The 26,201-nt window shown below is 43.5% G+C and overlaps 1 pseudogene; it reads left to right on the plus strand.

Annotated features, from left to right (window-relative positions):
* The first annotated feature begins 1,352 nt into the window (after nucleotides 1-1,352).
* The window catches only part of LOC139200920 (uncharacterized), a 66,701-nt pseudogene continuing 41,852 nt past the window's right edge, over nucleotides 1,353-26,201 (plus strand).

The following is a 26,201-nucleotide window of genomic DNA, read 5'->3' on the forward strand; positions in this document are numbered from 1 at the left end:
TAAGGCTGAGGAATGTGAGATGGGCCCACAAAGGTGGGGGAGAGAGACCAAATGGTGATGGCCAGCCCCCCTGGGGTGTGGGGCACAGGAGACAGAGGAAGCTAAGTGCTGTTAGCTTAGCTTTGTCCCTCAGTGGCCTGTTGGAAACTGTGTGAGATAAAGGTGCCAGGTTAAGAAAGGATGGTTAGTTTGTAGACCCTGTGTCTGTGTGAACAAACTAACATCAACTAAACTTAATGGCTGCACAGTAATCTACAACACATCACAATAATCAAACTCAATGAACATTAAAGCAAGTCAATACATTAACAGGGGTAAACCATGTATGCAGTAATGCTATGCTAATGATGCCCAGTTAGAGTTTGTTACCAGTCCTTAAAGGGGAGAAGAAGTGTCCTTGAGGGTGCTGCTTTCTCAGCCTGTTGCTGGAGGAAAGGTGTGGTTCTTGTCCGTTGCTGTGTGGTTGCAGGCTGAAGGAATCCGGTCGCTCCTTTGTTCCTGTTAGTTCTGTGCTAACTTGCTGGTGTGCTCCTGTTGTCGGTTCTGGTTATCAGCTGGCAGACTCTGGGTCGTGCCTGCTGGCGCTGATCTGCTTACTTCAGGCAGGACCTTGTGTCGCTACCATGAAGGAGGTGGCTGCTCTGGTACAGGCCACACTGAGGCAGAGCTTAGCTGAGTTGAGCTTCTCTCCTCTTCAGGAGAGAGTTGTCTCTCCTCCAGGAGAAGACAAGGGGAAAGAGAGCTGTTCTCTCCTCTGCAGGAGAGACGTCAGGAAAAAGAGGGGAGATGTCTCTTCTCCAGGAGAGGCATCGGAAAGAGAGAGTTCAGTGGGGGTGAACTGGTTTTGTTGGCCTGAGGTCGTAAAATCATGTGTCCCCCCTCAGGCCAATGGTGAATGTGGAGCTGGGTGCGGGGGTGATTTCACACCTATCTGTAGAACTGGGGAACACTGGGGAATGGAGTCCGTAGTTCCACAGACAAAGAAACGTGGTCTTCACCATGTGCTATTCACCGTATAGTGAAGCACAACAATGTACACAGAAGGATTCACAAATGTATGTCAGGATTTAAATGACTCTTTCCACATAGATATCTATTATTGTATCTAGTTAAATGTTACATTAATATATATTTACAAACTGTTGAAACTGTATACTCCCCCTTGAGCTGCCACCTTATCGTGGTGGGGGAGTTTGAGTGCTCGTATGATCCTTAGGAGCTATGTTGTCTGGGGCTTTATGCCCCTGGTAGGGTCTCCCAAGGCAAACAGGTCCTAGGTGACGGGCCAGACTAAGAGCAGTTCAAAAACCCCTATGAAGAGGAGACAACGAAGGACCGTGACGTCGTCCGGTATGGCGCAGCCGGGGCCCCCCCCTGGAGCCAGGCCCGGGGCTGGGGCTCGCATGCGAGCGCCTGGTGGCCGGGCCTTTGCCCACGGGGCCCGGCCGGGCCCAGCCCGAATAGATGACGTGGGTCCGACCTCCTGTGGGCCCACCACCCGCAGAGGGAGCCGTAGGGGTCGGGTGCTATGTGGCACGGGTGGCGGTCGAGGCGGAGTGCCCCGACGACCTGGGCCTCGGAGACAGCCTCTAGCTGTAGGGACATGGAATGTCACCTCGCTGGGGGGGAAGGAGCCGGAGCTTGTGCGGGAGGTTGAGAGGTACCGGCTAGATATAGTCGGGCTCACCTCCACTCACAGCTTGGGCTCTGGAACCCAGCTCCTCGAGAGGGGCTGGACTCTCCATTTCTCTGGTGTTGCCCGCGGTGTGCGGCGGCGGGCTGGTGTGGGCTTGCTTATAGCCCCACAGCTCAGCCGCCATGTGTTGGAGTTTACCCCGGTGAACGAGAGGGTCGCGTCCCTGCGCCTTCGGGTCGGGGACAGGTCTCTCACTGTGGTCTCGGCCTATGGGCCGAACAGCAGTGCAGAGTACCCGGCCTTCTTGGAGTCCCTGGGAGGGGTGCTGGATGGTGCGCCGACTGGGGACTCCATTGTTCTACTGGGGGACTTCAACGCCCACGTGGGCAGCGACAGTGAGACCTGGAGAGGCGTGATTGGGAGGAACGGCCTCCCCGATCTGAACCCGAGTGGTGTTCTGTTGTTGGACTTCTGTGCTAGTCACAGACTGTCCATAACGAACACCATGTTCGAGCACAAGGGCGTCCATCGGTGCACGTGGCACCAGGACGTCCTAGGCCGGAGGTCGATGATCGACTTCGTTGTCGTGTCATCTGACCTCCGTCCGTGTGTTCTGGACACTCGGGTGAAGAGAGGGGCTGAGCTGTCAACTGATCACCACCTGGTGGTGAGTTGGATCCGCTGGCAGGGGAGGAAGCCGGAGAGACTCGGCAGGCCCAAGCGTATCGTGAGGGTCTGTTGGGAACGTCTGGCGGAACCCGCTGTCGCTGCGGTTTTCAACTCCCACCTCCGGGAGAGCTTCTCACAGATCCCGGGGGAGGTTGGAGATATTGAGTCCGAGTGGACCATGTTCTCCACCTCCATTGTCGGCGCGGCCGCTCGGAGCTGTGGCCGTAAGGTCTCTGGTGCCTGTCGTGGCGGCAATCCCCGAACCCGGTGGTGGACACTGGAAGTAAGGGATGCCGTCAAGCTGAAGAAGGAGTCCTACCGGGCCTTATTGGCTCGTGGGACTCCTGAGGCAGCTGACAGGTACCGGCAGGCCAAGCGTGCTGCAGCCCGGGCGGTTGTGGAGGCAAAAACTCGGGCCTGGGAGGAGTTCGGGGAGGCCATGGAGGAGGACTACCGGTCGGCCTCGAGGAAATTCTGGCAAACCGTCCGGCGCCTCAGGAGGGGGAAGCAGTACCCCACCAACACTGTTTACAGTGAGGGTGGGGAGCTGTTGACCTCGACTGGGGATGTCGTCGGGCGGTGGAAGGAATACTTCGAGGATCTCCTCAATCCCACCGCCAGGTCTTCCATTGAGGAGGCAGAGGCTGGGGATTCAGAAGTGGACTCGTTCATCACCCAAGCCGAAGTCGCCGAGGTGGTCAGAAAGCTCCTCGGTGGCAAGGCACCAGGGGTGGACGAGATCCGCCCTGAATACCTCAAGTCTCTGGATGTACAGGGACTGTCTTGGTTGACACGTCTCTGTAACATCGCCTGGCGGTCGGGGACAGTGCCTCTGGAGTGGCAGACCGGGGTGGTGGTCCCTCTTTTTAAGAAGGGGGACCGGAGGATGTGTTCCAACTATAGGGGGATCACACTCCTCAGCCTCCCCGGGAAAGTTTATTCCAGGGTACTGGAGAGGAGGATACGGCCGATAGTCGAACCTCGGATTCAGGAGGAACAATGCGGGTTCCGTCCTGGTCGCGGAACACTGGACCAGCTCCACACTCTCCATCGGGTGCTCGAGGGTTCATGGGAGTTTGCCCAACCTGTCCACATGTGCTTTGTGGACTTGGAGAAGGCATTCGACCGTGTCCCTCGTGGCATCTTGTGGGGGGTGCTTCGGGAGTATGGGGTCCGGGGCCCTTTGCTAAGGGCTGTCCGGTCCCTGTACGACCGGAGTAGGAGTCTGGTTCGCATTGCCGGCAGTAAGTCAGACCTGTTCCCGGTGCATGTTGGACTCCGGCAGGGCTGCCCTTTGTCACCGGTTCTGTTCATTATTTTTATGGACAGAATTTCTAGGCGCAGCCAGGGGCCGGAGGGGGTCCGGTTTGGGGACCGCATGATAGCATCTCTGCTTTTTGCGGATGATGTTGTCATGTTGGCTTCGTCAGGCCGGGACCTCCAGTGTGCACTGGGGCGGTTTGCAGCCGAGTGCGAAACGGCTGGGATGAGAATCAGCACCTCCAAGTCCGAGGCCATGGTTCTCGACCGGAAAAAGGTGGTTTGCCATCTCCGGGTCGGTGGAGAGTCCTTGCCTCAAGTGGAGGAGTTCAAGTATCTCGGGGTCTTGTTCACGAGTGGGGGAAGGATGGAGCGTGAGATCGACAGGCGGATCGGTGCAGCGTCTGCAGTAATGCGGTCGCTGTATCGGTCCGTCGTGGTGAAGAGGGAGCTGAGCCAAAAGGCAAAGCTCTCGATTTACCGGTCGATCTACGTTCCTACCCTCACCTATGGTCATGAACTTTGGGTCATGACCGAAAGAACAAGATCTCGGATACAAGCGGCCGAAATGAGTTTCCTCCGCAGGGTGGCCGGACTCACCCTTAGAGATAGGGTGAGGAGTTCGACCATCCGGGAGGGGCTCGGAGTAGAGCCACTGCTCCTCCACATCGAGAGGAGCCAGCTGAGGTGGCTCGGGCATCTGTTTCGGATGCCTCCTGGACGCCTCCCTGGGGAGGTTTTCCGGGCATGTCCCACCGGAAGGAGGCCCCGGGGAAGACCCAGGACACGCTGGAGGGACTATGTCTCTCGGCTGGCCTGGGAACGCCTCGGGGTCCCACCGGATGAGCTGGAGGAGGTGTCTGGGGCCCGGGAAGTTTGGGCATCTCTGCTAAAACTGCTGCCCCCGCGACCCGACCCCGGATAAGCGGTTGAAAATGGATGGATGGATGGATGGATGAAACTGTATATACAAATTGCTTGTGTGAACTTCACTACATTTGTATGTTGGTTTGTTGAAACTCCTGTGACAGGGCTCAATTCACAAATTCATTTATTCAACAAAGGAAGTATGTGTCTCCTGGAGATAAGCATAGATTCGAGGGTATCAAACAAACAAACGACGGCTTCAGACCCCATAGCGTTAAGTGAGGAAAAGAAAACCTTTTATCAAATTGCGGACTGATTTGCAATTTTTGGGTGATGCTAACTGTCTAAACATTAAGGTAAATGTGAAATCTCATATTTTGGTTTTTGCTTACAGGTTGGCCCTTCTTCCCTGCAAAGGTGACAATTTTGGCCATATTGCTGAATTTGGTGAGTCCAAACATGAAAAACTGAAAGGTATTTTCATGTATGCTTAAATAGGAATGACAAAACAAACATAGAAATGTAGCCCTCTACAGAATCGCATTGAACTATACTTATTGACTGTACTTGTAATGTAATCAAAATTAGATGACAGTCAACATGTTTTATAAATGAAATTCAAATCTACCTTACTGCATTTTGTAGATTGTTAGTTCCAATCAGGTAAGGTGGGTCTTTTGTTTTTGTTTCCTAGTCTTCCAATGAATGTGGAACTGGATGTCTGGTACCTGGAACATTATCGAGCTTATGACATGGTCTCATCTGCTACTACTAAATTACTAAGGCTTGTTGTGAGACATGAACTGACAGATCCCTACCTTCTTGTTTATTACGTGGTTGGTGGATGGCGCCTCATATATATATAAATATATACATTGGGGCGAAAAAGTATTTAGTCAGCCACCAATTGTGCAAGTTCTCCCACTTAAAAAGATGAGAGAGGCCTGTAATTTTCATCATAGGTATACTTCAACTATGAGAGACAAAATGAGAAAAAAAAAATCCAGAAAATCACATTGTCTGATTTTTAAAGAATTTATTTGCAAATTATGGTGGAAAATAAGTATTTGGTCAATAACAAAAGTTCATCTCAATACTTTGTTATATACCCTTTGTTGGCAATGACAGAGGTCAAACGTTTTCTGTAAGTCTTCACAAGGTTTTCACACACTGTTCCTGGTATTTTGGCCCATTCCTCCATGCAGATCTCCTCTAGAGCAGTGATGTTTTGGGGCTGTCGCTGGGCAACACGGACTTTCAACTCCCTCCAAAGATTTTCTATGGGGTTGAGATCTGGAGACTGGCTAGGCCACTCCAGGACCTTGAAATGCTTCTTACCAAGCCACTCCTTCGTTGCCCGGGCGGTGTGTTTGGGATCATTGTCATGCTGAAAGACCCAGCCATGTTTCATCTTCAATGCCCTTGCTGATGGAAGGAGGTTTTCACTCAAAATCTCACGATACATGGCCCCATTCATTCTTTCCTTTACACGGATCAGTCGTCCTGGTCCCTTTGCAGAAAAACAGCCCCAAAGCATGATGTTTCCACCCCCATGCTTCACAGTAGGTATGGTGTTCTTTGAATGCAACTCAGCATTCTTTCTCCTCCAAACACAACAAGTTGAGTTTTTACCAAAAAGTTCTATTTTGGTTTCATCTGACCATATGACATTCTCCCAATCCTCTTCTGGATCATCCAAATGCTCTCTAGCAAACTTCAGATGGGCCTGGACATGTACTGCCATAAGCAGGGGGACACGTCTGGCACTGCAGGATTTGAGTCCCTGGCGGCGTAGTGTGTTACTGATGGTAGCCTTTGTTACTTTGGTCCCAGCTCTCTGCAGGTCATTCACTAGGTCCCCCCGTGTGGTTCTGGGATTTTTGCTCAGCATTCTTCACGGGGTGAGATCTTGCGTGGAGCCCCAGATCGAGGGAGATTATCAGTGGTCTTGTATGTCTTCCATTTTCTAATAATTGCTCCCACAGTTGATTTCTTCACACCAAGCTGCTTACCTATTGCAGATTCAGTCTTCCCAGCCTGGTGCAGGTCTACAATTTTGTTTCTGGTGTCCTTTGACAGCTCTTTGGTCTTGGCCATAGTGGAGTTTGGAGTGTGACTGTTTGAGGTTGTGGACAGGTGTGATAACGAGTTCAAACAGGTGCCATTAATACAGTTAACGAGTGGAGGACAGAGGAGCCTCTTAAAGAAGAAGTTACAGGTCTGTGAGAGCCAGAAATCTTGCTTGTTTGTAGGTGACCAAATACTTATTTTACCGAGGAATTTACCAATTAATTCATTAAAAATCCTACAATGTGATTTCCTGGATTCTTTGCCCCCATTCTGTCTCTCATAGTTGAAGTGTACCTATGATGAAAATTACAGGCCTCTACAGGCTTCACTTGGTTTTCTTGCAATAATATTCATTTATTGTGCAGTGCACCTTATTTTCTCCCATTAAATGTATCCTGAGCTAATTCAAGTTTGATAAAAATTTGATTTAAGAAAGTTGTCGTCAATTTTGTACCAATGCTAATACTTCTGTTTTCATTCTTTAAGTCTTTTGGGTGGGCTGACATGACAGTGAAAAGGCTGGCCAAGTTACGAGTTATTCTGAATCCCGATGACACCAAAAAGCTAATTCTGCCTGATGGAAATCCAGAGAGGATGGAAAAGCTTGTGGATGAAGTCAGGAAAGTGTGTGGGTGAAATGGAAATTTAAGACTGCAGTACCAAAATAGAGACTTTGGGGATGCACAAGTGAACTTGACATCTACTGCAGAACTTGAGGATTTAGCTGCTATCAAGGTCATCCCAATAAATGATGATTACTGGCATGGATTTAATCTCACTGCTTGTGACGACTTAGTGTCTACTTGTTCAGATGACATGGAGCTCCTTTCCTCACCCTCCTACACAAACTCAAATGTGGCCAAGCAAGTTTCCAATGCCAACATTATCCTATGACACTGAACTGCATTTTGAAAAGGGAAATGTAGAGTGTAAGCAGGGCCGGCTCTAGGCATAGGCCGTCGCTTAGAGTGGCAGCTGCTGGAGGGGCGCTGCCGGTGATAATTCGCATCCCCGAGTGGCGGCCCCCGTCCGTCCGCCGCTGTTGAGACGCGCGCAGCCCCCCTCCGTCCGGCGCTCCTGAGACGCACGCACCCCCCCCTGGTCCTACACCATGGAAGGGCCGCGGGGCGAGTGATCGGTGCGCATCTCACATAGGGCATCATTATGGCTAGAGCCGGCTCTGAGTATAAGTCAAACATGACAAGGTCGACACTGAGTTCAAAAAGTCAGATATTCTGGAAAAAGTAGCTGAAGAGATATTCAAGTCCAAAGCCTACCCAACAGATGGCGACTTAAGTGATGTTGCCGAAGCACTAAACGGGAAGCATCCATGCCTCTCTGAACCAGGTTCATATAGTGGTTGCTATGAGTGGAAGCAGTGGTTGAAGACAAAAATGGGAAACTACCAGATTTGGAATTACTTGCAAATTCACTAAAGTCCAAAGCTCCAGAGAATGCATTGCCAGCAAAAAAAGCAAAGAGGCCAAGGAGAGGAGAAGCCAACCACATACCTGACATTCCAACTAAAGAGATGCCAAATTACTTGGAAAACATCACTTTTAAGTGAAGTGAAGAAGCAAAACAATCATGCGTTGAGTAAGGACAAAATGGCCAAGACGTTGGGAAATTGTGGAAAAGAAAGTAAGAGTGGCAGAGCTGAAAGAGAGATGGCCTACATTGTTCATGCTGGATGACGAAAGAAACTTTTTTACCATGGGCAATAGGTCAGTGGTGGCCTGCGAAGCAAATGCTATCCCCAATCAATTATTGAGCCAAACCAATTTAAAATTCATGTTTTAGCCATTGATCTTAAGATCTCACACACCTTGCAGTTGTAATGCAACATGAAATGTAAAACATCTTCATGTCAGCACCCACTATCATCTATCATCTATCATTAAACTAATCTATAACATCGTATGGTTTGCTTCTAAAATGGAGGGTGTATTAGATACCCGCAGCTCTCAAAGCTAGCTGTTAACCCTGGAGAACCCACGGGGTCAAATTTGGCCGCTGTTAATTGCTGCTACCCAAAATGAACAAACATAAAAAAAAATTGTCAAATTTAACTTCAAAAACCCAGAGTGCCACTTCTGGCCCCTGCATAGAGACACTTAGTGGATGAATATTGAACTGACATGAGCCAGAGTGGTAGTGACAAGATGACTGACCACATGCTGTTTCGTTGAGCTGGAAACCTACCCAAACAAAATCGTCTTCTCAGCAAACCAGTGGTTGGTAAAATTGTGTATTTTTTGTTAATCTATTTAGTATTAGCTTGCAGAATGCCTAGAAGTACCTTTTATATTCTTTTTGGATAAATTAGCAACTCTGAGCTAGTTCAAAAAACGATGGGCCAAAAATGACCCTCTGGGTGTATGGGTTAAAAAATGTCTCTGTAGTACAGGGCCAGAGACTAATACTTATAATAACTATAATAATATAATAACTTATTACTTATTTTATATATAAATATATATAATAAGTAAATTGCCGTCGATGTGCTGTGTGCAAGGACCTCAAAACTGAAATGCACTGTGAAAAATGTGCAGTTCCTCTCTGCATCAACAAAAAAAGAAATTGTTTCAAAGACTACCACAATGTCTAGTGTGAGTTCCTCTCTCTAGCAGAACAGATTTTTTGATAAGCAAAGACCCATGGTGTTTTTTGGCCTTGTGTTCTTGTTTCCATTGGCCAAAGTGTGTTTGTACATTTGAAATCCAGTTCTAACATGCAAAAAAAACATTGTTAAATGTAGCTGTGTGGTTAACTGATTATTTTCCTAAGTTTTAAATAGTTTGCATTGACAGTGTTTGTTATTGTGATTCTTTGAAATGATACGCCTAAAGCCCAATGGGTCAAATTTGGCCCTAATCCTAAATTTGGGAATAAAGGGTTAAAATTGGATATGTTGGTGTTCAGTGAACTTATAACTATAGTCATTTAATGCATAGTTCATAATTTTCCAAAGAAGAAAAGGGTTCTTGGGTTCTCCAGGGTTAAATACACATTTGTATCAGGAACCTCTGTACACTTTCAACAGATGTTCTCAGCTGCACGTAAGAAAAAAGCATTTGCACATAACAATTACTCAAATGCCAAGCGCCCATTTGTACATTGTTTTCATCTTAAGACAAGATGAAATATTTGACAGGATTTCTACATGCTGTGTGTTTGTGCTTTGACCGGATCTAAAAAGAGAATGCCTTAAGTGCCTTATTGTACACCCTGGGGAAGATGAGGACAGTCTTATCAAGGAGTATCTGGTAAGTAGTTTGTGTTATCAGTTCAGCCTTTGACAAAATAAAACATGGCGTAATTCTATTTTGAAGCTCATATATGGTTTCAGAAAAATACTAAGGGCTTTTTATACATTCTGATAGATTTCCTGTTTGTGAAAATCTCATAGTGTGAAACATTTTCCACTTTAAAGGAGCAGCAGCTGTGTAGATGGTACAGTAATAACCTGCACATAAAATGGATACCATAGCCAAATCATCCATTGGGGATAGCCTGCTGGGCAGAATCTGAAATTAATGAAAATATGATACACACTTAACATTGTGGTTAATCTTTGTATGCATACTACTTTTTTGTGACAGATACCTTACTAAGATTTGACTGAAAGGATTGTGTTTTGTAAGGGTATATGAGACACAGGTTTCATCAGAATGACGTTTTATGTCTCAGCTTTTATCAGGTTGTTCAGAAAAATGAAGCTGAAACTGAGCTTGAGAGAGTGCACAATGGCAGTATTTGTCATCAGAGAGGAGCAGGAAGCTCTCCAGGCGCCACATGACATTGGCATCGTTATTGAAGGTGTGGAAGTCCTTAATGAGATGCCATCAGTGGCACATGCATGTGCCATGCTATCTGACTTCATCTAGGCTCTTAATTTGAGCTATCCAGGCGAGCTCAAACACATTAGATGCACTGCAGAAAATATTCCTGGAAATAGAGCCAAGGAAAATGACAAACTCTAAATATTGGACTTCCCAAAGAAACACATTTGGATACAGTATGTTTTATTGTTCTGTTTTCATATATTCAAATGTATTTCTGGATAATAGAAGGGGTCGTTGTTGAATTTAATAGGACAGTGAAAGATATTTAAACTCAAAACTGGGTCATTGTCTGAACAGTTCAACAGTTGTTTCTGTGGTATTGTATATTTAGTGTGGCACTTACACAAACACTAGAAATGTGCATAATGCTTGTATCAAAATAACCAATTAAAAAGTATTACTAACGTGGTCATTTTTCTTTAACTTGCACTTACGCACAGTAAACTTTTGATCAGTCTTTAGAGATTGAACTTTCTCTTGTCTTTGTCTTGTTCTCTAGAGTATATTAACATTGACTGTTACAAAATGTTAATTATTAGTTTATTATAACCAATTAAGCTTTTCTTTTTGGTAGAATTTAAGTTATAGTAAAGCAGAAAATTTTATTTATATATTGACCTACATTAAGTTAAGTTTTAGGTTGTGGAAATATATTAAAGAAATTTTTTTTCCTAACTCAAATATTTAAACTCTAATAAAGTCACAAAAAAAGTTTAATGGTCTTTATAAGAAGTAATATTTCAAATTTGTCTGAATGTAACTTTTTAGTTTTGTCCAAAAATTTAAGGTTAAAATTAAATGAAAATAAATTTAGCTGTAACAAATAAGATATATAGGGAGGGAATTTTAAGTTGGTCCAAAGTATAATTTTTTTCAGTGTAGCATCACATCCATAGATATATACAGTCCATGATACATAGTATTGTAAAATAACTTCTCAGCTGTGAAATGTCACTGTTGCTTAGTTTTAGCCTTTCCTTTAATAGAGCATCTTACAGCAGCACAAAGTTATTTTCTGCTATTTCAAAGGGTCAGAACACTGCTGCCAGATGGCAACAGAGACGCATCTCACAAGCCCGAATGTGGTATCTGCTGTATATATCGACTGTGTACATATTTGGCATTACACCTACCTTCAGGCAGATACTCTGCTGTTGTGCATTAAATGTTTGAGTGCTGAATGCTTGCTAAGTCAGTTAGCTAACGGATGATCCTAGGTATCTTATTAGTATTATATAGCTAACTTCTTAGCTAACACTGGTGTTAAACGCCCCATCACTTAGTTAGCAAGCACTGATAACGCAAACATATTTAATGATGCATGACAGGAAAGTTATGACTTACCTGTGGAGAGCATCTCTCAGACTACAGTCTACAGTGTGTATGTCTAAGGATATGACACTACATGATCATATTAAATGATATCCTAGAATCTACGCTTATCTCGGTAGATGCAAATAAATACATATATGTATAACACAACAATAACTCTGTAGACAAAATATTTATGTGGAATTATTATTGTAAAATACATTTATGAACCCTTTTATGTGCATTCATTACTACTGAGAATGATCTCACTCCATAGATTTAGGAAGGAATCTCCATGGATAACAATTACTAAATAAAGGTCAAGAGGTCATAATAAAGATTAGAATTCATCCTGTGGGGATCATGAACATCCACACCACCTTTCATACAAATCCTGACAAAAGACTGACTGATATCACCATCTTCATCTCTAACATGGTCTCATTCAAACACTCCTTTATCATGACATCATGTTTGCAGCACAGTTTGTGTGAAAGTTTTTGCAGTTAATTTTAGAGAGAGAGCATTTTGATAAGGAAACTCTCTCCTTTGAACAACTTGAAGTTGTTGCTCTGATAGTCCATGATGAAAGCATGGCGCAGCTTTTGAAGCTCAGATTAGAATCAGCTAAAATCGCCACTTTGGTTGCCCCCCCCCTTCCCCCGACACTGTTCCTTTATGAAATACAAACAATTTGGTGAAGTACATCAGATGATAATGTCAAAACAGATTCTAATGAGATTTTTTTTTTCTGAAGATGCCCCTCTCTCTCACACACACACACACACACACACACACACACACACACACTGAAGAGAGACATAAGTGCAAAGGGCCAGACGTTGTATAATCATGTCACTTTGAAGTAGCTCTTGGTGCTGAACTGCCCTGTGTTGCGTAATAGGCTGGCGTGGTGGTTCTCCAATGCTCTGCTGCCCTGTCAGTTTGGATTATCCCACTGTCATTCTGACCTGCTGAATATGCTTACCAGCCAATACACAGCAAACATTCACGTGCAAAAATGTGACGGTGATGGATAGTCTACCCTGTCCTTGCATCTACATTCATGTTGTTGTCTCTGTCTCAATGTCTGGTTGTGCTTTAAACTAAGCAAAACAAAATAAATAAAAATAAACTATACTGATAATGAGCACTCATAAATCATAATTTAATTGTTTTACTGTATTTCCATGTAAGTTGCCATAGTAGTGATACAATCCACTGCTATTTTAAGGCTTTTAGAATCAGAATCAGCTTTTATTGGCCTGTATATGAAGACATACAAGGAATTTGACTTTGGTTTTTCCACTGCTCTCGTGTACTTACACAAACTGTCAAGAACAACAAAGTAAACATACATTTAACTTAAGCCAAAAAAGAAAAAAACTTTAGGTCTCTCACTCTCACTCAAAGTATTTAGTCAGCCACCAATTGTGCAAGTTCTCCCACTTAAAAAGATGAGAGAGGCCTGTAATTTTCATCATAGGTATACCTCAACTATGAGAGACAAAATGAGAAAAAAAAATAATCCAGAAAATCACATTGTCTGATTTTTAAAGAATTTATTTGCAAATTATTGTGGAAAATAAGTATTTGGTCAATAACAAACGTTCATCTCAATACTTTGTTATATACCCTTTGTTGGCAATGCCCTTTGCAGAAAAACAGCCCTAAAGCATGATCTTTCCACCCCCATTGACAAGGACCGGACAGACAAGACTGAGGAACCCACACGCTCGACTCAAATAAAGTCACAAAGAAACTTTAATCAAAAAGGCAAAAACTCTAAAACTAACAAAAGCCGACTCCGTGAAAAAAAACACAGGAGTGATCTTACAAAACAAAATCAAAACATAACAGAAAAACTCAGGCCAGAAAGGGCACTCAAAACCCAAAACAAAGTAGCAACTAAAAATGACTAGCTGGACTAATATCAAAGTAAACAACAAAAGGAGCAAGACAAGCCTTGAAACAAAGTACTCAACTGAAAATAACCAGACCTCCAAAACGGTACTCCGAACATCAAATTCATGAACCAGAAATCACAGGAAGGCACAACAATGGACATGACGAACTGGCACAGGACAGAGGGAGACGCAGACAATAAATACACAGGGTAATGGGGAACAGGTGGAAACAATCAGGGAGGAGCCAGACAATCAGACGACAGGAAGTAAATGTAACTGGAACGAGGAAACACGATACTACAAAATAAAACCGGAAATGACAAGACAACATGAGACGAGACAAAAACGGAACTTGACAAAATACAGGATCATGACACCCATGCTTTACAGTAGGTATGGTGTTCTTTGGATGCAACTCAGCGTTCTTCCTCCTCCAAACACGACAAGTTGAGTTTTTACCAAAAAGTTCTATTTTGGTTTCATCTGACCATATGACATTCTCCCAATCCTCTTTTGGATCATCCAAATGCTCTCTAGCAAACTTCAGACGGGCTTGGACATGTACTGGCTTAAGCAGGGGGACACATCTGGCACTGCAGGATTTGAGTCCCTGGCGGCGTAGTGTGTTACTGATGGTAGCCTTTGTTACTTTGGTTCCAGCTCTCTGCAGGTCATTCACTAGGTCCCCCCGTGTGGTTCTGTGATTTTTGCTCACCGTTCTTGTTATCATTTTGACCCCACGGGGTGAGATCTTGCGTGGAGCCCCAGATCGAGGGAGATTATCAGTGGTCTTGTATGTCTTCCATTTTCTAATAATTGCTCCCACAGTTGATTTCTTCACACCAAGCTGCTTACCTATTGCAGATTCAGTCTTCCCAACCTGGTGCAGGTCTACAATTTTGTTTCTGGTGTCCTTTGACAGCTCTTTGGTCTTGGCCATAGTGGAGTTTGGAGTGTGACTGTTTGAGGTTGTGGACAGGTATCTTTTATACTGATAACGAGTTCAAACAGGTGCCATTAATACAGGTAACGAGTGGAGGACAGAGGAGCCTCTTAAAGAAGAAGTTACAGGTCTGTGAGAAATGTTGCTTGTTTGTAGGTGACCAAATACTTATTTTACCGAGGAATTTACCAATTAATTCATTAAAAATCCTACAATGTGATTTCCTGGATTCTTTCCCCCCATTCTGTCTCTCATAGTTGAAGTGTACCTATGATGAAAATTACAGGCCTCTCTCATCTTTTTAAGTGGGAGAACTTGCACAATTGGTGACTGACTAAATACTTTTTTGCCCCACTGTATGTATATATATATATAAAACTATGACAAGGAGTGTGAAGAAAACAGTAATGCATCGATGCAGAGTGCAAAGATGGTGGAATAAATATGACAGTACAGGTACCATTATATACATGAGGTAGGTAGGATATGGGTGTATACAGTATAGTAATGGTGTGCTAACCAAAACTGTTTTCTGGACTTCAAAGAATATACTTTAGAGAGAGTAGGTACAATGTAACAGGCTTATTAGAATTAGCTATTAGCTATTTCTGACACTGTGACAGATTTAAGTGTTCAATAGTGCGATGGCCTGTGAGTAGAAGCTGTTTGTGTGTCTGGTTGTTTTGGTGTGCAGTGATGCAGTGAGGGGAGGAGTTCAAACAGGTTGTGTCCAGGGTGTGATGGGTCTGAAATAATGTTCCCTGCCCATTTCCTTACTCTGGATGTGTATAAGTCCTGGATGGAGGGCAGGTTGGCATCGATGATTCTCTCTGCAGTCCTTACAGTCCATTGTAGTCTGTTCCTGTCCAGACAGAGAACAAACCCAACAAACCGTCAGAGTTTAACGGGTCTCCTGAGGTGCAGTCATTGGTATACAGGGAGAAGAGCAGAGGGTAGAGCACACATCCCTGAGATTATGCGTGTGCTGGATGTGATGTTCCCCAGCCACAACTGCTGCCTCCAGTCTGTCAGTAAGTCTTTGATACATTGACAGGTAGAGGCTGGCACAGTGAGCTGGTTGAATTTGGAGCAGAGGACTTCTCGGATGATGGTGTTGTTCACCACGCTGAAGTCTGCAAACAGGATCCTGACACATGACCCTGGAAAGTCAAGGTGTTGCAGGATGTAGTGCAGTCCCATGTTAACAGCATCATCCACTGTGCCTGTGATGTCCTTCAGGTGTTTCAACACCAGTCTCTCGAAGGATTTCATGACCAAAGACGTCAGGGCAATGGGCCTGTAGTCATTTCATCCTGTGATGGAGGGTTTCTTGGGGATTGGGATGATTGTGGGGCATTTGAAGCAGGAGGGGACTTCACACAGCTGCAGTGATCTGTTGTAGATCTGTGTGAAGATCAGACAGAAGGGGGACAGGCCATCTGGGCCTGGAGCCTTCCTGATCTTCTGTCTCTGAAAGAGATGACTCACATCCTCCTCACAGATCTTGAATGCAGGTAGGGGGTCAGCTGTGGAGGGTGGCGTGGTGGCAGGGGGTGAGGGTGGTTGAGGGAGAGCTTACAACTGCAACAAATAAGCAAAAACAGAAAAAGTATGAGAGAGCGCAGTACCGGCGCTGCCATCAGCGGCGCCACCTTTGTGTTCTCTGGTGTGGTGGTCTGGTGTTTTACATTTGCTGTTGTAAACACCTGTAAGAGTCTGGTGAAAGTGATTTTATTTGTTGTAAAAGCACTTGCTACTGATATACATGAGGTACAGGCCACTAAATTCCTCTCTCATCAATTAAGTCTGCAGCAAGCAGTATAATAGCTGACACTATAACAACGACCTCAGATTGGAGAGGCATTTACGACCAATTGAAGAGTTTCTATGAGAATCTTTACTCCTCAGAGGTCTCTGATGGCTCCTCCACAAGTAACTTTTATAAAGACCAGGACCATTGACCAGGCAATCAAGCTATTCAGAGTGGTAAAGCCCCAGGGCCTGATGGCTTTCTTATTGAATTTTTTTTTTAAATGCCAGTAGACTTAAACCTGTCCTGCACAAAGCATATGCAGATGCATTCCAAAATGATTCACTGGCCGCCTATTTCAGGCTGTGATACTAGTCGCCCCTAAAAGGGGCAAAGACCCAAAGAAATTTGACTCATAAACTAAGTCTGAATCACACAAGACACTTTCCAAAGCTTTAACTCTGTGTCTGAAGACCGGGGAGGCTATAAACTAAATTAAACTGTCTGTATATAGACAATCTCTTCCAACTGCATTTGATATCATCGTTTTCTTTAGCAGTGCATCTGGGTATACAATTAATACATCCACGACCATACAATTTACATTTCTGCAAATGTATGCCAACTCTCATTCACAGAATTGCCCTTAAAATGGTGTCCTTTAAAGTGTGTGTGACACAGGGGTATAAAGATTTGTTTAAAAATAAATCTTCAACCAGCCATTGAGAAGGCTAAAGAGGACCTCAAATGCAGGGTGTCCCTGCACATTTTCCTTGGAGGCAGCATTAACTTTGACGTGGCAAAGAACCAAGGTTCTAAGCCACTAGGCCAGATTTATAGTTGTCTTATCAGTGCGCAATGAATTGAGAACACTTTGGCTAATAGATCAAAACTTGGAGTTAGAAAAGTGATGAGGAAAATCAATCTCAGCAGTTAGACTCAAACAGCCTTCAGGAGACAGAGTTCAGAGCAGCAAACAGTCCTTTAATCGCCGGCAAACAAAGGGAGAACACTCTATCTGCACAGTACATACAGTCAGAGAGCTCTGAGCTCTCACATACAGTACATCAGCTTATATTCTCATGAGGCTCCACCTGGTTTCCTTTCATCACAGCATCAAAATAACCAATCTAGTTATATTGTAACATTACACCATTATAATCATTGGTCAGGTGTGGGTAGTGTAACATTACACCATTATGTTTCTTGACCAGGTCGGGCATGGATGATGCATCCTTAAATTGGGATTGTAGGGACTTTCCAGCCACCTGCACTAGTGCGGGCATGCTCTCTTTTTTTATATGCCATGTTGTATAAATTTTACACCAATATTTCTTTGACCTACCTTGTTCTTATTTTTTATTCTAAGTTCTCTCTTCATTTTACACCCTTATTTCTTAGCTTCCTTTTGTTGCCTTTTTAAAAAATTATAGTGTTTAATGTAAGTGCACTTGTTTTAACATAGAGCAGATATGTGATACAGTGAGGGTCAACGAGTGAGGGATACACACAGTTTTACTGTCAGTCCAGTGATGAGTACATGTAAAATCATAGTGAGGAGTATAAGTATTCAAACCATGGTGAAGAATATGTCATAGACAGACTAATTACTAAAAGTTCAATCAACATAACATCCTCCAGCATATATGTAGCTGTTCCAGTGTTTACTCCATTATTCCAATAGTTCCAGTGTTTAAATCAATATAGCAGCGTGCAAACTTCATTTCTTTTTAGCACAACACTTGTCTTTTTTACACTACAACTTCATTAAAATGGCAGGAATGTTACATTACTTTCAGCCCCCCCCCCCCCCCCCCCCCCCCCCAAATGTTTCTTTAAATAGCTAGACAAATCTTTGTCCACATTGTTTGGAACAAGAAGATTTCTAGCAAAGTGCAAGTCTTGCACTACCTAACTTCATGTATTACCATTAGGCTGCTAATATTTATCATTTTGTTTCAGACTCATGTGAGCCCCTGGTCCCTGCCTCCTTGCTATATGCCCTCTACCAATTAGTAGAAAACAATGTGGTCTTTCATTGGAACATTTAAAGAATATGACATCCCAAGGGAGCATTATTATAGATCTACAACATGCATGATTATTAACTTGTCATCAAGATCTGCAGAAGCCTGATAACAACCCATTCATTTGAATCAGTTGTTGTTGGACCAGGACAACATCTAAAACATGCAAGCCAGTGGGCCTCCAGGACCAGACTTGAGTTACACAAATCCACAGGTCTGACCCAAAGCCACTTTCCCTCCTTCCAGCTACTCGACCTGATCAAAGAACATTTTAACCTCAACTATCATCCGTACGGCCATGTTTCAAGGCCATATATTTTATTCAAAACATCACTAGCCCCTTTCTTCACCATCTGAAATGTGCCTTGGAAGAAGAATTTGGGGAACTAACTGCCTACCTATCTACCTACCTAACTAACTAACTAACTAACCTTGATGTTGATCCCACCTGCCCTTGCTTCCCTATATCATTTTTTTTTTCCTGTCAGTCTCCATTTTGGTCCTCTATATTGTGTTTTACAAGGTGTAGGGCCAAAACATACCCCCAAAGCAAACAGCTGTTTTGGAGTAGCCCCAGAGAAGGTGTCCTTTTCAAAAAGCCAATCAAACTCTAGCTTTTGCATCCCTCATCTGATTCTTCTTAAGTGGAAGGTCGGGACTCCATCATTCAAAGATGCAGCAGCACAGCACTAAAATTAGAAGAGCTGAGGTAAAACAATTTCTATTGCTGTATTTGTCTGTATTTCTCTATATCTTGCACATTCATGCCTTGGTTCGTCTTTTCAGTCTTCATGCAAAAACCAATAAAACACAGATGAAACAAAAGCATTGGGTACCAAAACTCAAATGTCATAACATTTTGAACAAACAAGCTCAGACTTTACTCAATGCTAGTTTGATTTTAGAAATAATACAGAACAGAAAAGGATTAGTCTCTCTGTGTCATCCACCTCTCCAGTACAGCCCTTTTTGTATAGTAGTAATGTTTTACTAATATCTGACAGACATTTAGAATTCAAGTACCATAGCGGATGGATCCAAAGTAAGTATTGGACATAATTAATGTTCAAGGGAGAGAGGAGAGAGAAGAAAAGAGAAAAATCATCTCTTCATTGGCAGCTCTGAAGGCCAAAACAACTGGCTGATAAAGAGATTTTTTGATCAAACGAATCCATTAAAAATATCTAGATACTGTGGCAAAATAAGCATATTAAATTCATGTTTGTAAGACATAAAAGCAGTCTTAATTCTGTCGATTGAAATATTGATTGATGTCCTTTTGTTTCATGACGTAAATGGAAAAAACATTGAGATCTGGTGAAATCTCCGTTCATTATACCATAATGAGTAAAGATGAGACAAATACCTGGCCCTGATAACAGCACATGGCAAAAAGTGCTGCACCCAGCGTTCAGAGCCCTTTTGTGAGGACGATGCCAGTGCTTCTTCTTGAAAATCTTTGCAGTTTTCAGGAAGGTACTGGTCACTGTTGCTCCTTGTCAGACAATCAATCCAATCATCTATTAAAAGGGGCATGAGCCATGACTCATCAACCTGATAACCAAGAAAATGGAGAAGATTATTTTAGTCATGTCCATCTATCCAGAGCTTTATGATATTTCAAACGGAAACTATCGCAACAGAGACAGCGAGTTGTTGTTAGCTGGCCAGCTAACCCTCTGTTAACTTAGGGTTTAGCTTCTTCGCTAATGTCTCTCAGTTCAAAATCAGACAAATACACTACTCACAAAAAGTTAGGGATATTCTGCTTTCAGGTGAAATTTCAGGATGAACCTAAAATGCATTCTAAACTTTCCAGGTGAACTTAATGTGACCTTCTCTAAACTTTTGAATGCGCATGTCCAACTGTTCAGTGTTTCAGTACTTTCTGCACAAGTTGCTGTTCTCTAACAAGAAGCTTAACAGCAAAATTCACAACAGGTTTGATCCATGAATCGACCAATACATTTCCTGCTTCAGTTAGAATTGGTATTTAAACAGTCCTCCTCATCATGCTGTTCACATTCTGACATCATGAGACCAAGACGACACCTAACAATTGATCAGTAGCACCTCGCCATTGCGAGGCTTCAAACAGGAAGTCCTCAGACGGAGGTGTTCACTGAGCTTAGAGGGTCACAGAGTGTCATCAGGAGGTTGTAAAAGTGATACAGAGAGACTGGAAGAGTCACAGAAAGGAGAGGAGTGGACGTCCTTTGGCCACATCCCAATTTATTGAGACACTGAAAATTTGTTGTTGTGGTATACCTACCACTGTTGTTAGATTTTCTTTCAATAAATTGTTTAAGATGAATAAAATTACCATTGCATGCTTCTACTTAAATGCCCTACTTTCATGATATAATATCACTTTTTACATTTTCCATATATTTCACCTGAAAGTCGAATATCCCTAACTTTTTGTGAGTAGTGTATATAATAAGCAAAGTGACCATGTCAGTCTCTCATATAGCAGCAGTCAGAGTGCTGATGTGTTGTCATAGAAACAAAACCCATGTGCAGCATCTTTGTTACCTCACTGCACACTTCATCCAAGCATCTCTATTGACGGTGGTATTAAGTGCTAACCCTCCATAAAGCACCAGTAGGCTGTGACCTTTACTAAAATTCATCAAACAGCACAGTGACAGAAGAGCCCTTCACAGGCTGATCATTTGACTAATATAACAAAATTACAATAATAATAACAATAATAATGATACATTTGTCTCCACAGTGTATTATAAAAGCATGAGTGTCAAATTCCACCAATAAATGCAACACCCAGATAATTCACAATGCAACAAACAGTATACCCCACAGTTCGACCCACAGTGCCGCACAATTCAATCCGCAGTTCAAAAATACACCAGTCAGTCTGAATCGCTTGCGGAGAAAGACTTGAGTTGCCTCCCTGTGAGCGACAAGCAGACGCCTGTTTCGGGTGTGTGTGACATTGAGGGGTGCGTCCTTCAAGGCGCTAATTGCCACAACTTATTCTTCGTCTGGATGACTAAACGCATGGTTTTAATGTGCTTAATTCTCAATGGAATTTTTACCGTCAGGAGAAATATACCTCAGCAAAATCCCTTTCAGTATCCTCTAACTGTCTAAGAAAATTAAGACTAAAACATTAACTGAACCTAGACTAAGATTACTGGCAAAATCTTGACACAAACAAAACAAATAGACTAAAATATGCAACTAACTATTATACTGTAAGTAAGCAACGAAGACTAAAACTAAATTTAATTTTATTGTCAAAATTAATGCTGCATAAAAGAGATCATATAACTTGCAAATGAAGCAATAGAAGAGAGAATGTAAACAGAATAAACATTTGTGATAGAATATACTGGAGATATTAACCCTTTAGGCGCCGGAGTTTTTTCAAGAAAATATACAATTTTGATATCAAGATTTCGAAAGGCTATAACTTGAAAGTAGTTTGAGATAAAGGTATACTGTCAATGAGAAAATTGTTCAGTATGACTCAAAGTCTGTGATGGAAGTGAAATTATTCATCTAATTTGCATATTATGACGTCACAAGGTGGCGGACATATTGGAAAATGTTCAATTTTGATATCAAGGTTTCAAAAGGCTATAACTTTAAAGTGGTTTGAGATAAAGGCATACTGTAAATGTGAAATATCTTTAGTATGAAACGAAATTTGGGATAGGCTGCAGAATTCATCATTCAGAAAAAGAGAGATGAAATCAATGGGCTCAGAATTTGTCAGATCGTCTCCACAATAACCAACAGGCTCATCAAAATTTCGGATCCACTTTTGATACTCTTCCTCTTCTCTCAAGAACTGCCAGCCATCATCATCATTATCATCGCTGCCGTGATTTACGGTGCGGCAATGAACGCCACCTCCGGCGCTATTAGCGGTGTGTTTTTTCCCGCGGCTTCTCCCACGTCTGCCACGACAACCACGGTTGTTTTCATCCCCGCTACATTCACCCATATTTGCGGTGTTATGAGCCCCCCTGCCACCTCGACCACGTCCCCTGCTTGACGATCACAGAATGCTTCTACCCCGGCCACGCTGAGGTGAAGCATCCGCTATACCATGTGCTGATTGTGGACTATGGTGCGCGGACTCGCCGTCACTACTAATGTCAGTTTCTGTTTCACTGGACAACTGCATGTCTTCCTCCTCGGAATCGGAGTCAGCCAGTACCTGACAAAGTACTTCGTCGATGGTAAACCGACCTCTCGGCATCACCGCCGCGTCTCTGCGCCGGAGGGTGTTTTACAAACTCTTTTTACTGTTGGGCTTCACTATACAGTGAAGACCGCATGTTTCTTTGTCTGTAAAACTATTGGGCTCCTTTCCCCAATGCCCCCCAGTTTCACAGATAGGTGTGAAATCACCCCCGCGCCCAGCTCCACAGTCACCATTGGCCGGAGGGGACACATGATTTTACGACCGCAGGCCCACAAAACCAGTTCACCCCCACTGAATTTTCTTTTTCTCATCGTCTCTCCTGAAGTGGAGAGACCAGCTCTTTCCTGCTCCCTCTCCTCCTGCAGAGGAGAGACCAGCTCTCCTGATCTTTCCTGAAGAGGAGAGACCAGCTCAACTCAGCTAAGCTCTGCCTCAGTGTGGTCTGTCCAGAGCAGCCGCCTCCTTCATGGTAGCGACACAAGGTCCTGCCTGAAGTAAGCAGATCAGCGCCAGCAGGCACGACCCAGAGTCTGCCAGCTGATAACCAGAACCAACAATAGGAGCACACCAGCAAGTTAGCACAGAGCTGCTAACTAACAGGAACAAAGGAGCGACCGGATTCCTCCAGCCTGCAACCACAGCACGGACACGAACCACACCTTTCCTCCAGCAACAAGCTGAGAAAGCAGCACCCTCAAGGACACTTCTCCTGCCCCTTTAAGGACTGGTAACAAACTCTAACTGGGCATAATTAGCATAGCATTACTGCATACATGGTTTACCCTTGTTAATGTATTGACTTGTTTTAATGTTCAGTGAGTTTGATTATTGTGATGTGTTGCAGATTACTGTGCATCCATTAAGTTTAGTTGATGTTAGCCTACAAACTAACCATCCTGTCTTAACCTGCACCTTTATCTCTCTCACACACACAGTCTGGCAACAGGCCACTGAGGGACAAAGCTAAGCTAACAGCACTTAGCTTTCCTTTGTCTGCCTCTGACCCACACCCCAGGGGGTCTGGCCATCACCATTTGGTCTCTCTCCCCCACCTTTGTGGGACCCATCTCACATTCCTCAGCCTTATCACACACACACACACACACACACACACACTCTTACACTCATATTATTTTAGTTTAGTCATAGAGATTTAGTTAGATTGTTTGATTGATTTTGTTTCTGCAACAGCAGATGTCTTTAACACCTACTCTGCTTCAGCCGTACTTACAACCGAAGTACAAGTCCTTAATGCATAACAAATGATGTCCCTGAATTTTGCTCTGTTTTAATAAATGTTTTAATACTTGCTGTCTCCGTTAATGTTGTACAATTGTGGACACTGCCAACCTCTACACTGTCAAGAACTCCAAAAATCCTTCAGCTAGCTATCAATGTGGTAATTTTGGTAGTAATTATTAAATTAATTATAAAACATAATTCCAAATTGATAGTTTAGTATTTTTAAGAGACTAAATCAATTAAAACGGCTGTCTTTTCCTCGTTTTTCGAGGTGGTGCCCCAATCGAGGTGGACTTTAATCAAAGTTCATTTATTTTAATAATTATTAATTATCTTTGATAATCATTAATTATTTCTGATAGCCAAATTGAACATTACCACTTGTTAAAGCACAACAAATGGTGCGTCCCGTGTGAGGCAGAGTACTGTTGGCAATTGTTCATATTTGTACAATATTAATTTTCAGCAGAATTTTGGTCAAAACCAAAATTTTTGAAAGAACTTTAAAACGAGCAAAATTATCATTTTTAACCACTAGTCAGTCACAGAAGTACTTCCAGCTGTACTTTCAAGTGCATTGTGGTGAAAATCAATCTAACTAAATTAAGCTAAAAGCAATTTGAAGAGTTAGTGTACTGTGAATTAAGGCTAAAGCTAATGCTAATACTGGTGCCTATGTTTGAAAGCAAACATTGAAAGCCCCATAGTGTTACATTTAGAGCTTGCTACTGCTGCTAACCCTTCAGGTAAACCTATCCTGTAGGAAGAATTTGGTTCGGCATTTGAATGTCACACATTCAATGCAAGCTGTCCATTCGCTGTTAAACAAAGTGCTTCCTGTTTGTTAAGACACAGCGTGCCACCGGCCCTGTGAACTTAGAGCTTGAACCTGGCTGTTACTGCCGTGCATTTCAGCCTGAATAAGAAATAGAGCCTGAGAGAGAGCCACAGCGTGCTATCAGCCCTGTGAAGTTAGTACCTAGCTGCAACTGTCACGTGTTCCAGCTTGAGTAACTTAAAGAGACATTCCTGACTGTTACTGCCGTGCATTTCAGTTAGAGAGTCATAATTTTGGTGAGCAAACTTATTTTGTGTAAATCTACATTTACCTTAATTGGCCTCAGTTTGCTATCCCCACCAGTTCCACTAGATAGTGTACAGCTACCTTCTAGTGTAGGCCACCACAGTGTTAGGCTAGTAGTATTCCCCAAGCTACGCTTCAAGGTGTCTGCCACCGCAACACCACAGCCAACCACTTTTAAAATCATCGCATTTTAACTTGTTTTACCTCACCCCTTTTTAGGCAACAATGGAGAACCCCTGTGTAGAGCAGTTTATTTCTTCCCTAGCACAGAGCCTAAAGCCTGGCTACCCCGAATTCATTAACAAATTGAATTTCAGTGAGTGTACAGAAGAGATAGACTCCCTACTTAACAACAGGTGTGATGCACAGACTGCATCCAAGGGCTCCTTGTTAAAATGCTTGCTTTTGACTTTTCACAGGCAAACCAGCCTCGCCCTTCAGAGTAGAGCAGCCATAGAGAAGGAGGTAGAAATCCTGAGAGCGCAAAATGCTAGCCTCTTCCATGAGGTTCAGATGGCTAATAAGAAAGCCCTGCGCTACTTAGAAGACCTGCACACAGCAGAGTTAGATCTCTGTTCGCAGAAGGAAGAAATGTATAGACTGAAGTCAGAACATTTGGCCCGACCAGAGTCGATCAGCCAGTGTGATTCCGGTTACTCCGATTCACACTCTTCTACCAGTGACAGGTTCAGTTTTTCCCCCAACAGAGGACATGAACTATTCCCACCTGAACACAAGTTCTTGGGAATGAAGTCAGCTCCTCAGCCTCCGCTGAGAGACCGAGCTCAAAGCCGCCTGACTTCCCATTCCTCTGAAACAGACATAGAGGAGTTGTCTAGTATATCTTCTAGAAGATATTCTGTCCCAGGTCCCTCAGTTACATCATTGCACGACACATTTCTCCATGCTTGTCCCTCCAAAGATGGGACTAGAACAGTCCAGGACTGCTCAGCCTCCTCTCTGCATCACCGTCAGAGTGGCCGCTGTTCAGCCCCTGTTCTTCCACCACAGAGAAGTGTAGGGCATGATTTACATATCAATGACACTAGCTTAGTCTCGCCTTCACAGAGTCCCCGCCTTGAAGAGCTTGAGCTTCTAGCTAGAAGCATTGACAGGTTTGATCCAGACAACTGTGATCACCAAGTTGAGGACTATTTCAGGGAGCTAGACTACAACTTAATTGACTTACCCCATGCAACTGAAAGGGAGAAAGTTAGACTTGTGTGGAAAACCAGCTCTAAAGCGGTCCACAAGTTTATACAGTCACGACCTCCCAGTGTCAGAAATGAGTATAAATTGCTACGTCAAGCACTGACAGAAGAATTTTCCTGTGCTACTGACGACACCACAGCAATAGTTGCAGCCCTACAAATTAAGCATGCCCGTCGTGAGCATCCAAAAGAGTACTACCAA

This window comes from Pempheris klunzingeri, chromosome 1 (assembly GCF_042242105.1).
Source record: "Pempheris klunzingeri isolate RE-2024b chromosome 1, fPemKlu1.hap1, whole genome shotgun sequence".
In the NCBI taxonomy this organism is placed as follows: Eukaryota; Metazoa; Chordata; class Actinopteri; order Acropomatiformes; family Pempheridae; genus Pempheris; species Pempheris klunzingeri.